Here is a 14,546-nt window from a genome sequence, read left to right as displayed (position 1 = left end):
AATCACACACCCCTCTATTAAGGAAATGGCCACACCCTAATTCCTGTTCCTCCATTCTCCTCTTGGGATTTTGGGCATGCACACACATCTCCTGAGATGATTTTCAAGCCCTTGGGTCTGGGACTCAAACTGTACTCAGCTATGTGGAAATCCAGAGCCTTAGCCACCATGCCACTGTGCTGGCCCCAATACTTACTAATTTCAACTGGTTGATTTTAACAAATGTCCTGAAAAAAAAAAAAAAAAGCAACACTATAAAATCTGTGTGAGCTCTTTGTTCAAATGTATATAAATTCTGTGAGTTTCCAAATAGTGGCCAGATATGTGGTACTTTTCCTGGAATGGAGATCTGGAGAAGTTTCAAATCCACATTCCACTTACTGAAACCTAAGCCCATGGTCTTTATAGCTCCTAGTTATGAAGCGTTTGGTGTTCAAGGCTTCCTTGGAGCTGAGAAAGGGGGACGAGAATAATACCTATTAAAACATGAACTGTTTCCTGTTCTTCTTGAGGTTTGACCATGAATAAAGGACTCACAGATGACTGCAAACTTTTAGTTAATTTCTAGAGAGCTGAAAAATTGATACAGACCATTTCTAAAAATTATTATTGATTTTATAGAGGATAGGGCTTTCTTATCTTTCACACTGCATTTAACTTTTTTCCCTACAATTTAAAAATGTTACTTTTGAAATTATAATTAAATTGGGTACAGAAAGTGGATAAATTTGAATGATTTACTTCTGAGTGAAGCAAGCCAGGCTATGAAGGAGAGACATTGTATGTCTTCACTTAATATATACCGAGTGTCTGCACTCTAAGGCTGAAATTAAATGATTAGAGGATATAGAAAAATAGGAAATGCTTATAAATACCAGATACAGTGTGGAAAGAGGGTGGGTGAAGGAGAAGTGTCTGAGGAAAGACATTAAGGAGAAAAATAGAGGCATGGCAATTATGGGACTAAGAAATGGGTTATCATTTTCTTGAAGATAACATACATAGTGTAATCAATTGAACTGGTGAGAAATGGATACATGGTATACATGTTGGAATATTTACTTTGCAAGCTAAGTGATTAATGTATAAAAGTAATTTAAATAAGAATATAAAGAAAAATGCAATTATATTTGCATTATCTAAATAACTTTTTTTGAGAGAGAGATTTTTCTTCTTTTTTTTTCTTCTTTTTTTGGAGAGGTTTTTGCTATAGGGTGTGTGTGCTCACCAGACAGACAGAGAGAGACAGATAGATAGAAAGGGAGAAATCCCCCCCCCCCCAGGGGTGATGGCCATGCCACAATCCCTTCTCCTCCATTCTCCTCTCGGGATCCTGAGCACGCACGCACATGCGCCCAGTGTGAGTTTAAGCCACCGGATCTGGGACTCAAACTGTGGTCGACTACGTGGGAGTCCAGCGACATAGCCATTACGCTAACTGCTCATCCCCGAGAGATTTCTTTTTTCTATAGGGTGCAGGAATTTGCTGGAAAGGAAGAGATAGAGAGACAGAAATCAAGAAAACACCCTTCAAGGAAGATGGCCATGCCACAATCCGTCCTCCTCTGTTCTCCTGTTAGGATTTTCGGCATGCACACACATGCACCCAGAGTGAGTTTGAAGAGGCCAGGTCTGGGACTCAAATTGTGGTTTACTATGTGGGAATCCAGTGATGCAACCACTACAGCATCTTCTGGTCCTTATCTTAATAAGCCTAATAATTAACAACCTGAATTCTTTCACCACATTCATGTTAATTACTTTTGAAAAACCCTTTAAAAGTTATTTTTCTGAAAATATTATAATACATAATTTACATGATGTATCCAATATATGAAGTCTGATACAGTAGTAATAATTTTGAGTTCATAATACCACTCTCATTTTCAGTAATTTGCCATAAGGATCCAGCAAACTCACTGGAAGCTCTTACACTCAGTTATAGCTTGTTACAATTAAATTAGTACTGGTGAGGTTGACTATCTTCTACACTGATGGTGGGACTATAAACTAGAACAGCCACTGTGAAAACAATAAGGAGAGTCCTCAAAAACCTACAACTAGAGGTGCCATACTCTTCAACAATTCTACTCTTGGGTATCAACCGAAATCATAGGAATATGCTCAGTTGAAAAAGCATTTGCACAACCCTGTATATTGCACCATTAGTCACTGGATTCCTGTGCCATCTGCTGCTCCTTTGTCTCCAAATATTAATGTGCTAAAATTGGTTGTCATGAGATTAAAAGGATGAAAACTTAATCAAACTATTATATTAAGAGATGGAACCTTTGAGAGGTGATTAGGATTTGATTGAGTCATAAGAATGAGGGCCCGTGACTGAATACTGGTAGGTTTATAACAAGTGAGACAACAGAACACATAGATGGACACAGATTCAAGATCTCCTTCTCTCACCATATGGCACCTGGTACCATTTCAGACTCTGCAGGTAGTCTCTACCACAAGAAGAACCTTACAAGATATGGCCTATTAAGCAAAGATCTCCTAAACTATGAGCCAAATAAACATTTACTGTTTATTGATTACATAGCTTGTGATATTCACTTTTTAAACAATAGTGAAAGGCCAAAATTCCTTATTCCCCAAAGTTAGTGACCATAAATTATTATTACCACAGAATGTGTACTATTGCCCAAGACCTAAAAATAAAACAAAGATGTTCTTATCAGTCATGATATTCTAAAATTTTAAGGATTACTTTGGGCACATGAGCTCACCAGAGAGATACAGAGAGCTAGAAAGAGAGGGAAAGTGAGAAAGCAATCCACCAGCTCCAGGACTTGAACAACAGTTGGCCATGTGAGTGTCCAGTGCCCCAAATACCATGCCACCTGCTGGCCCCTTAAAAAACAATTATACCTCATAAATATTGCTTAAAAATTGCAGTATATAGAACTCTACAAAGTTACAACAAATGACGTATTAAGATTTTTTAAAAATCAATTGATATATAATTTAGGGTTGCTTTAAAAAATAGTGTTTGGGGACCAGCAGGTGGCATGGTGATTGAATTGCTATACACTCCCACATGGCTGGTATGGTTTGAGTCCCAGACCTAGTGGCTTTTTCACTTTTCCTCTCTCTCTATATGTGTGTGTGTGTCTGGTTATATTAAAAAAATAATAATAAATAAAATTAAATAAATAATTCTTGAAAAAACAGTATTTGAAAATATATTTGGTAACATTAATCCCTATAAAGGATTTATATAGTGAAAAAGTTTTGATAAAACTGTCTTGATTTCTAGGCAGTTATATTGATAGGTAATCATAGTGATATGAATTAAAGGTACATTTAATATTTCAAGACCTTTTAAATTTGTACCATCAAAGGTAGCTGTTCACCCTTTTAGAGAGGCTGGCTCTTATTGTCACATTTCCAAGTCGTAGAGGATTCATCTACAGCAACGCTGTCATAGTTAACATGAATCTTGTCCTTACAATATTTTAGGCAGTCTTTGAAGTGTCTTACATTAATAGTCTTACTTAACCTTTATGACAATCACTGTTGTAGAAGAAATGAATCTTAGACTCCAAGTGATTGACAACTTGATAATTGTCCTGTGGCTTAAAATGTGGAAAGGATTGAGTCAAAATGAATTTGCTACAGAGACTATGTTCTTTAACAAAGTTATCTAATTAGTATGTTATTTACGATGTTTTTGACTATAAGCTACAGAAAATGAAAAGATATACACAAACACATGTGTAGTCTAATTTAAACTATACCGTTCACACACACACACACACACACACACACACACACACACACAAATACAATCCTATGTTAGGGCAATTCATCAGTGAGCAATTCATCAATGATGTTTTCCACAACTCTTGTGTCAGCCTATGCTGTCTTGATCTTCTGATCCTATCAAGGTAGCTGTAGCATCATTAGCCATCCCATTCATGCATAATTCACAATTAAGAAGATGGTGTATTTATTTCTGTGGATATTTGATTAAAAAGTAAACAATAACAAAAACTGGAAAATTCTTTCATAAGTCTTTCACTAAAATACTATATTATCCAAAGTTATTGACCATAAATTATTATTACCACAGAAGGTCTAATATTGCCCAAGACCTAAAAGTAAAACAAAAATACTCTTCTGTGTCAGAATATTCTAAGGCTTTAAGGATTACTTTCACTAAGGTAACTTCATAAATTCACAAGCCAAATCCTTAATTAATCAATGGCAATATAAGTGTTATTTTAGAAAATAAATTAGCTAAATGATTTAATATGTAATGTATTCTGAGAATTCTACCAAAATGTTAGAGTTTGGAATTTTCCTACCTAGTCCAACTGCTGGTTCCCTCAGCAACTCTCTTGAATGAACACTGAATTCCTGGTAATAATAAGTCAGTATTATATCCCTGAATTTGGAATAAATTATAAATTTTATTATCCAGGGACCAACAGTTAGCATAATGGCTATATCGCTGGACTCCCACGTAGTCGACCGCGGTTTGAGTCCCGGACCTGGTGGTTTAAACTCACACCGGGCGCGTGGGCGTGCGTGCCCAAGATCCTGAGAGGAGAATGGAGGAGAAGAGATTGCAGCGTGACCATCTCTGTCTCTCTCTGTCTGTCTGGCGAGCGCATGCGCCCTATAGCAAAAATCTCTCAAAAAAATTTTTTTATCCATAATAATGTACTTTGGGTGAATTTTAAGAAAAATTTATAGATGAGTTCAAAGGACTGAAGAGAAATATTCATTCCATAAACAAAATATTTAATTAAACTCATATAATTAATGTCCCGGTTCTCTGCTGGATTCTAAGTCCATTAGTGCTAGGAAGAAATTTATATTTTCATTCATGGTATGTTAATGTCCCACTAAATTACTGACACATACTGAATCTCAATAAATATTTTGTCAAAAATGATTGAACAAATCATTTACATGCTTCATTTTCATGACTAATTATTACTTTTATCAAAACAATAATAAAAATAAACAAAGAAATATTTAAAGGGAAAATTTTGTAGTATCTTCTTTAGAGTAAAATAACATAAATATTAGTTTTTCTCCAATAATGTGTGGAAAGGATAGAGAACAATCTAGAAAGGAGTAATTTGCTTTGGAATAGTTTAAAATATTATTTGTACATAGGAGAAGAAAGCAAGAATGAAATATTTTAGACATCTTAACCACAATAGGGTTTTAAATTGTTTAAAGTGTATTTCTTCTGGGAGTGAGAGAAGAAGAGAGAGAGAGTACTTCTCCAACAGCATCTTGGCACGACTGTCCATCCTCCGCCCCAGTCTCAGCCAGCCCTTGTCCATCAGCACATTCACACCCAAAACGTTCACGGAGGTCTCCAGACCCAAACCAAGCATCTTCTCAGTGACACACGTCTGCACAGTATCACATTTAACTACTGTGCCACGTCTGTTCCCAAACAATAGTATTTCCAGCCTGGAATATCAACAATCAAAATTCCAAGCATCTCAGATTTCTCTTTCAAAGACAACATTACACATATGAAAGGACTGAGTTTTAAAACTTATTTCAATAAATATTAGGTCATCAAGAATGTCATAACATATTTTTCTATGTAAAAATGTGTCATGACTTTCCCGAGAATCTAACAGTATTTAAGAAACCACTTCACACATGGAAATATTCCTGTTTCTGGTGGCACGAAAAAATAATAAAAATAAAGGTTAATGGTTAATAAGGCAAATTTTCTGGTCTCAATTAATTCAGAATTTTCTTAAGTTTAATTAAACAAATGCAAAAGAATAAGCATTTATTTAGTTAATAGGCTTATAGGAAGACAATGGGAAGATTACATATATACAGTGAACAAAATGTTTATTTTATCTCAAGGGACATCTCTAGATAAACAGGAAAAAAGTTTATTATTTAAAATGTCTACAGAAAAATGGTTAACAATTTTCAATTACCAATAGAATCATTGTATGACTGCAAATAGGGAAAGGAAAACTTTGAGACAGTAATTTTACTTTACTAGATATTAAAAATGGATAGAAAGTAGTTAAGTACAAGTTACAAAAAGATATTAGCTCTTGTAAAGACAAGTCTGCCTCCAAGGTATTAAAAAACAAAAACAGGGACTAGCAGATGATGTGTTGGTTATGTTGCTAGACATCCACATAGTTCCAATAATGTGTGGAAAGGATAGAGAACAATCTAGAAAGGAGTAATTTGCTTTGGAATAGTTTAAAATATTATTTGTACATAGGAGAAGAAAGCAAGAATGAAATATTTTAGACATCTTAACCACAATAGGGTTTTAAATTGTTTAAAGTGTATTTCTTCTGGGAGTGAGAGAAGAAGAGAGAGAGAGTACTTCTCCAACAGCATCTTGGCACGACTGTCCATCCTCCGCCCCAGTCTCAGCCAGCCCTTGTCCATCAGCACATTCACACCCAAAACGTTCACGGAGGTCTCCAGACCCAAACCAAGCATCTTCTCAGTGACACACGTCTGCACAGTATCACATTTAACTACTGTGCCACGTCTGTTCCCAAACAATAGTATTTCCAGCCTGGAATATCAACAATCAAAATTCCAAGCATCTCAGATTTCTCTTTCAAAGACAACATTACACATATGAAAGGACTGAGTTTTAAAACTTATTTCAATAAATATTAGGTCATCAAGAATGTCATAACATATTTTTCTATGTAAAAATGTGTCATGACTTTCCCGAGAATCTAACAGTATTTAAGAAACCACTTCACACATGGAAATATTCCTGTTTCTGGTGGCACGAAAAAATAATAAAAATAAAGGTTAATGGTTAATAAGGCAAATTTTCTGGTCTCAATTAATTCAGAATTTTCTTAAGTTTAATTAAACAAATGCAAAAGAATAAGCATTTATTTAGTTAATAGGCTTATAGGAAGACAATGGGAAGATTACATATATACAGTGAACAAAATGTTTATTTTATCTCAAGGGACATCTCTAGATAAACAGGAAAAAAGTTTATTATTTAAAATGTCTACAGAAAAATGGTTAACAATTTTCAATTACCAATAGAATCATTGTATGACTGCAAATAGGGAAAGGAAAACTTTGAGACAGTAATTTTACTTTACTAGATATTAAAAATGGATAGAAAGTAGTTAAGTACAAGTTACAAAAAGATATTAGCTCTTGTAAAGACAAGTCTGCCTCCAAGGTATTAAAAAACAAAAACAGGGACTAGCAGATGATGTGTTGGTTATGTTGCTAGACATCCACATAGTTCAAGTCCCAGACCCAGCAGCTTAAAACTTAGACTGGACGCTTGTGCACACATACCCAAAATCCCGAAAAGAGAATGGAGGAGAAAGAATTGTGGTGTGGCCTATCCCTCCTGGGGGATGATTTCTCTCTGTCTCTCTGGCGAGCGCATGCACCCTATAGCAAAAATCTCCCTAAAACAAAACAAAGCAAACAGAAAAAAGAGAAGAGAGATTTAAGTAGTGCAGAATAATTTATCTATTATACTTAACGTTAATGTATGGATTGTGATGAATGTACCTTTCCTTCAGTTTTCTTCTTTCCCTGTTCCTTCTCTACTTTGTTCCCCTCTATTCTTTCTGAACTTCCTCCCTTCCTGTTTGTATTTATTCCTCCATCTTCCCTGCCTTTATCTCCCTTTTCCTAAATATTTACAGAAAACCTAGTAACATGTGTTAGACTTTTTAACTAGTGCTGCCAATGGAGAGATGAGTACAGCAGACAATTGAAACTCCTAGCCCCTTTGGAGTTTAGAATCTACAGAGCAGCCATTATTCTGAAAGAATAATGGAAATGCAAGTTGAAGTTTGACCATGTAGATTGGAATACAAAATTTTCTGAACATATGTCAAGTGAAGTAACACCAGAAGGATGGAAAGGAAATCATGAAGACAGGCCCATATCATAAAAATACTCTGGACAATAGGTCCAAAGCCAAAAATCTCACGGAAATAATTAATGTGAATGGATTACTGATGCTCATACCAGCAGTAGATCAATAGGAAGCAAAGTGAAAAATCAGACCAGAACATGGTGTAGGGAGCCTTGAAAATTATGGATATGCTTTAGTGAGAAAGTCAAGATACGAGAAGTGGTATTAATTATTTGTAAATAGTAAACCACATTCTTAGGATAAGGAGAATTTTCTGTTGTTAAATAAGGCATGCACTCAGGGCCATCAGGTTGCATGGCAGTTAAAGTGTAGGTTGACCTACATGATCCACCATGGTTCCAGTCCTGGACCCTGCAGCTTGAAAATCATACCAGGTGAATAAGTATATATATCCCAAAATTCCAGGCAGAAAATGGAGAAGGGATTGTGGCATAGCCACTATCTCTGGGGCATAATTTCTTACTTTGTCTCTCACTGTCTCTCTCTCTCTCTCTCTCTGTCTCTTTCCAGCAAGCACAATCACCATAGACAAAAACCTTACAAAAGAGGCATGCATTCTAAATGAAAGTACTTGTCACTCAGAGGTCAACTGACAACCTTATGAAGAATATTTTCACCATAAATATTTTCCATTATTTGGCATATTTCCAAAACGGCTATGTCTAGATTCCAAGATTTCTTTTGAAATTGCATAGAAAGTGGAACTCTCATTATATCCTGTAAGAACGATTGTTTATTTTTTTCAGTTAATAATATGAAAATACAATCTGAATTTAGTATACTCCATGTTATTCCATATCAATACATATTTATCTACTTCATTCTTTTTAAAGTCCATGTGAATCCTCTTCTGTGGAAGCTTCATAATTTTTTAAACTTGCCCCTCCAAAACATGAGACCATAAAAGTTAGAGCTGCCTCCCCCAGATCATGTGGCAATCCTAATCTTGATGTAATTTACTGCAGTCAAAGCATAAATTTTTTCCCCAATACTATTTCATGGTTAATTAGATGTCTATTTTCTTATTTCAGTCAGTTCTGTGGATCCTCAAGCATGTTATGGAAAAACACTGTTCATTTTAACCTTGGCCAGCCTAAGAAAAAGAAATGAACTCAGCATTATCTCACAAACTTCTTGTTTAATATAAGAGAACCTTCCAACTGATAATGAATGAAGTCCAAGCGTAAAGATCAAATGAACATGTAATAGGTCAGTTTTCACAATTAACCCTTAATGTGTAAGTCACTATAGGAATATTTGAAATATGTGTATATTGTACCTACCAAGAGGTTACTGAGAATTGACACTCATGTAATGTGATACTATAATAGAAATTTGTTTTCCTAATGCTATCTTTGCTATTAGGAGGAATGTTTTACTTTTTGCAGCCATTTTACATAAAGATAAGAAAATTATCTCTCCATTTTTATGAAATACAGCCAATATGTTACTTAGAATTAGATCAGCTACTTGTAAAAACAAAACGAAACAAAGGCTAGTTCCATGGTGTAGCAGCAAGGGGCTGCTCAAGAGAAACCGGATCCCATATGATGACTGGGTTTGAATTCCTGACTCAGCATGAGCATGCTGGGCACCCATATGAGCGCACAAGATTCTACAGGCTGAAGGTCTGGGAGAAGGGGATCACACCACGACGAGTCCCTGTGGAAAATGTTCCTCTCGCTCTCTTGCTCTCTTCTTCATGAAATCTCATACATACACACTCTGTCATGTCTAGAAAAATAAAACAAGACAAGTAAGAACAAAAGCAAAACAGAAAGAAAGGCCAAACAAAAAAATATGATTTTATAACAGAACAAATAATGTTATTTTCTTAGACTGTTTACTGAAATACTCTCAAATACTGTTCTTTGGACGGATTCATATCTCCACTTGTTTTCTTCTCTGATATCCTCTTATTACATCCCTGCTCTTTTCTCTAATATTTTTTATTTTGTCATTTGTAGTAGCACTCTTAAACTTGGATATTCTTGTATATTTAGAATATATATCTCTTCAAACCAGGAAATTTTTATATGACCATTTGACTTTGCCTACTGTGCAGGATCTTTCTTTCTTTCTTTCTCTTTCTTTCTTTCTCTTTCTTTCTTTCTTTCTTTTTATTTTTTTCTTTTTGATTTTCTTTTTAACTTGCCAGAGGGTGTGTGTTTGCCAGGAAGAGACAGAGAGATGGGGGTTGAGGGGAAAAAGTCCCCTTCAATGAGGTCTGGTCAATTCCTTCTCTTCCATTTCTCCACCCTGTCAGGATATGTGGCACAAAAGCACATATGCCTGGCATACTTTTCAAGCCATCAGGGCATGTGGTATCTGGTTTTCTTAGCTACTAGGCTATCAGGCTGGCCCACCATGCAGGATTTTGAACAGGATTTATATAAATCAGTTCTATCATATATTCAGAGACACTGACCCTAAATGGTCACTGAACAATGTCCTAAATATTACAACTTTCCTATTCCACTCATCTTTCTATGATAGTTTTTAAAATAAAAATCTGACTCTGTAAAACTTTTCAACCATTATTTCTTCCTTATTCTCATCAGAAGAAATAAAATAAATAAATTAATTATCAAATAAAAATTCTGGATTGTCAGACACTTCTGTTTCCTCCCAAATGTCTGATATCAGGTCCATTGTGTGCTCTTTAAATTTTATATTGGACAGATGTACAACATTTATTATATTCTCCATTCATTCACAGTTTTATAGACTTGGTATGTTCATTTCTTTTTTCTGTCTTTTCAACAATTTACTGTTTTTATTTGTTTGTTTGTTTGTTTGTTTGCTTTTCTGTCCAGCCTCTTTCAGAAGAAATAAGTTTATTTACAAACAAAACAACCTTCTCAACTGTCAGTATAGATTCCCAACACCTTTATGTATTCCGTTCTATTTTTTCTCTTTCCTTTCATGATATATCACAAGCACCGAATCTGTGTCCATGTCTTCAACATCAACTGCTCACATCTTATTGAACTCTTTTATGACTTCTAAGCATACTGCATAATAACACTCTAATTCTTTTTTTTTCATGTCTTGTTATAAAACAACATTCCACGTCCTGATATTTCTCTTTTTAAATTTTATTTTTTGCATGAATTGTGATTTAATAATTTATGATCTCAAAGCATTGATTCTTTTATAAACTGTATCAATAGGCTTTGCCATGTTGACATTGTGTCTCCTCTTTTGGTAGTGAGAAAAACATGACTACCTATTTGAAACTCTTAAATTAAATATGCATACATTACCACAGACAACAGTTCTTATATTGTTATTCCTTTAAAAACACCTTTATTTAGTGAGGAAAAATATATTTAACTTAAATTATATTTAACTTAATTATATTGCCTCCATTTTCTAAAGAATTATTTATTTTATTTTATTTACTATTATTATTTAACTTGTTATAGCCCTCAAAGAAAGAGAAGATGAGAAAGCAAGCAACCAGATCAGGAACTCAAACCGTGCTGGGTCATGCGGAAGTCTAATTTCCCAACTACAACACCACCTGCAGGCTCCTGACATCAAGTTTCAATGAGTCCAGGAAGAACTTTATAAAAAAATTACAGTACTATATTAGTATCAATTATTTTAGGTGATGATGCTTGGAATTCTTTTTCTTTATTTTTTGTGTATTCTTGACAAATAATAATCATATATATTTATGGAATATAATATGATGTTCTGATCTACATATGTATTATAGAATGATTCAGTAAAGCTAGTAACACATCCATCATCTCATCATCAATTTTTTTTTTTTTTGGAGATATTTTCACTGTAGGGCGCGTGCGCTCGCCAGACAGACAGAGAGAGACATAGAGACAGAAAGCGAGAAATCACCCCCCAGGGGGGATGGTCACGCCACAATCCCTTCTCCTCCATTCTCCTCTTGGGATCTTGGGGACGCACGCACACGCGCCTGGCGTGAGTTTTAAGCCATCGGGTACAGGACGCGAACCGCGGTCGACTATGTGGGAGTCCAGCGACATAGCCATTACGCTAACTGCTGGTTCCCATCATCATCAACTTTTTTATTTTGGTAAAACATTCAAAATCTATTCCTTTAGGAGTCTTAAACTACACAAGACATTATTATTATCTGTGGTCACCACGCAATAAAATGATTCATTTAAACTTATTCCTCTAGTCATTAAGTTTGCACACTTTGATTAACTTTTTTTTGTTTATCATTCTTCTCCCTTTTCCTATTCCCTAGTCCTCTAACAACCACCCTTTTACTCCATGCTTTTATGAAACTGATTTTGTAAGAATTCACATATAAATCAGATCATTCAGTATGTTTCTTTCTGTGTTTGTCTTATTTCAGTTAGAATAATGCTTCCAGTTACATCTATGTTGTTGCAAATGACTTAATTTCTTCCCTTTTAAGGATGTTTGATATTCTGCTGTGTATATATACCACATCTTATCTACCCTCTCATTTCTTAATGAACATGTATGTTACTTCCATATCCTGGCTTTTGTGTATAATGATTAAATGAACACAAGATTGCAGATATTTCTTCAACATACCAATTTCGTTTCCTTTGAATATATTCTCAGAAATAGGATTGCTGGATCATAACACTATTTTCTTCTGGAAGCATATCATATGATTTAGTAAAATAACTATTCTAATTTATATCCTGATCAATAGGATGCAAGCATTCTCTTTTTTTCACATGCTTGTCAAAACTTAATATTTGCTTTGTTGTCATAGCCATTCTAACAGTGTGAGGTGATGTCTTACTGTGGTTTGAATTGCATCTCTCTGACGCTTAGCTATACCGTGTATTTTTTCCATATATTTATTGACCATACCTATCCCTTCTGTAGATAAATGTCTGTTCACATCCTTTGCCCTTGCTTATTTTCTATCTTGAGTTGTCAAAATATTCATGCTATCTAAAACAACCTACAGATGCCACATAATTCTTTAAAAATTTTCAATGTCGTTTTATGCAGAATTACAAAAATAATCCTAAAATTAGTATGTAATCAGAAAAAAAATGTAGCCAAGCAAACAAATAAAAACAATGCCATCATAATTCCCTAGTTTTAAAATACGTTACAAAGCATTGTGATCAAGACAGCATGATACTGGCATAAAAAATAGATACATCAAGTAAGGAAAAGTCTAGGAAGTCCAGAAGTAGATCCAGTATTTATGTTAATTTATTTATTTTTAATTTGACCAGAGAGAGACACAGAGAGAGAGAGACAGAGAAACTGAGAAAGCAAGTCACCAAGTCTGGGACTCCAACTGCAGTCTGACACGCAGGATTCCAGCACCTTTAACCACCATGCTACCTGCTGGCCCCAGTCAATTGATTTTTTACAAATTTTACATTTAATTATTGTACATTTTCCTCACAGAAAGCGTGGTTTCTCACAGCATACATTGCTCAGGTCAAAGGTAAACCCAAAAGGGTTTTTTTGACAAATACTGCCAAGAGCACACAATGGGAAAAATGAATGGTGTTGGGAAAACTAGATCCAGGTGCAGAAGAATTAAATTGGATCCTTATATCATCCCATCAACAAAAATCAACTCAAAATGGATTTAAGATTTAAACATGCGACTTGAAGCTGTAAAGCTACTAAAAGAAGAAAACGATAAAGCTCAAAGAGTGGTCTGGGCAATGATTTCTCGAGAAAAACTCCAAAAGCAGAGGCAACAACAAAAAAATGGACAAATGAGATTTCATCAGTGCTAAAAGCTGCATGGGTCCAGTAGATGGTGTAATGGTTATCCCACTGGACTCTCACATAGTTGACTGCAGTTCGAGTCCCAGATCTGGAAGATTAAAAGTCATGCCAGGCAAATGTGCATGCATGGCCAAAATCCCAAGAGGAGAATGAAAAAGAAGGGATTGCAGTGTGGCCATCCAACCTGGGGAGTTACTTCTCACTTTCTGTTTCTCCCTCTCCAGCAAGCACACAAACTCTATAGCAAAAATCTCTCTTAAAACATCAAACTAAACAAAAAATACCTTCTACACAACAAAGGAAATTAAAGGTTGAGAAATAAGCAATCTATGAGGTGGAAGAAAATATTTACAAACTATACATTTGATAAAGGGTTAATATTCAAATTATATAAGAAATGCAAATGACTCAGTAGCAGATCCATTATTTTTAAATTGCTTTCTCTTTTGTTTTTAGGGAATTTTAACTTAATTTCTTTCTTTCATGGTAAGGGAGGATAGAGAGAGGCACAACTAACATACATAATTCACTCCCAGCTTCAGCCAGTTTCATTTCATGAGCACGTGTGTACCTGGTGTGTTGAGGGACATATCCATATATGAATTCGTAATGTTTCTATATAGATCAACCTCAGATCATTTCATTTACCATGTACATCTAGCCCCTGGAGGAAACTTTTAACTCTGCTGAACACACTTGTCCTTCTTGAAATAATCTTACCTCTGGCTTTCTAAAATATCATCTCCCAAATTCTCTTATTTACTGGTGTCTCCTCTTTACTTTCCATTCAAATTCCTCCTCTGCTGCCACATTCATAAATGAAATTATCAGGCTTGCCTCTCAGATCCTTTTTTCTCTTCTCTGCCCCAGTTGATTTTATCCATTCTAACATTTTCAATTATATTGAATGGGGCCA

The sequence above is a fragment of the Tupaia chinensis genome, unplaced genomic scaffold, assembly GCF_000334495.1.
Source record: "Tupaia chinensis unplaced genomic scaffold, TupChi_1.0 Scaffold148049_1, whole genome shotgun sequence".
In the NCBI taxonomy this organism is placed as follows: Eukaryota; Metazoa; Chordata; class Mammalia; order Scandentia; family Tupaiidae; genus Tupaia; species Tupaia belangeri.
The sequence above is the reverse complement of the archived record's forward strand: the minus strand, read 5'-3'. Positions refer to the sequence as shown.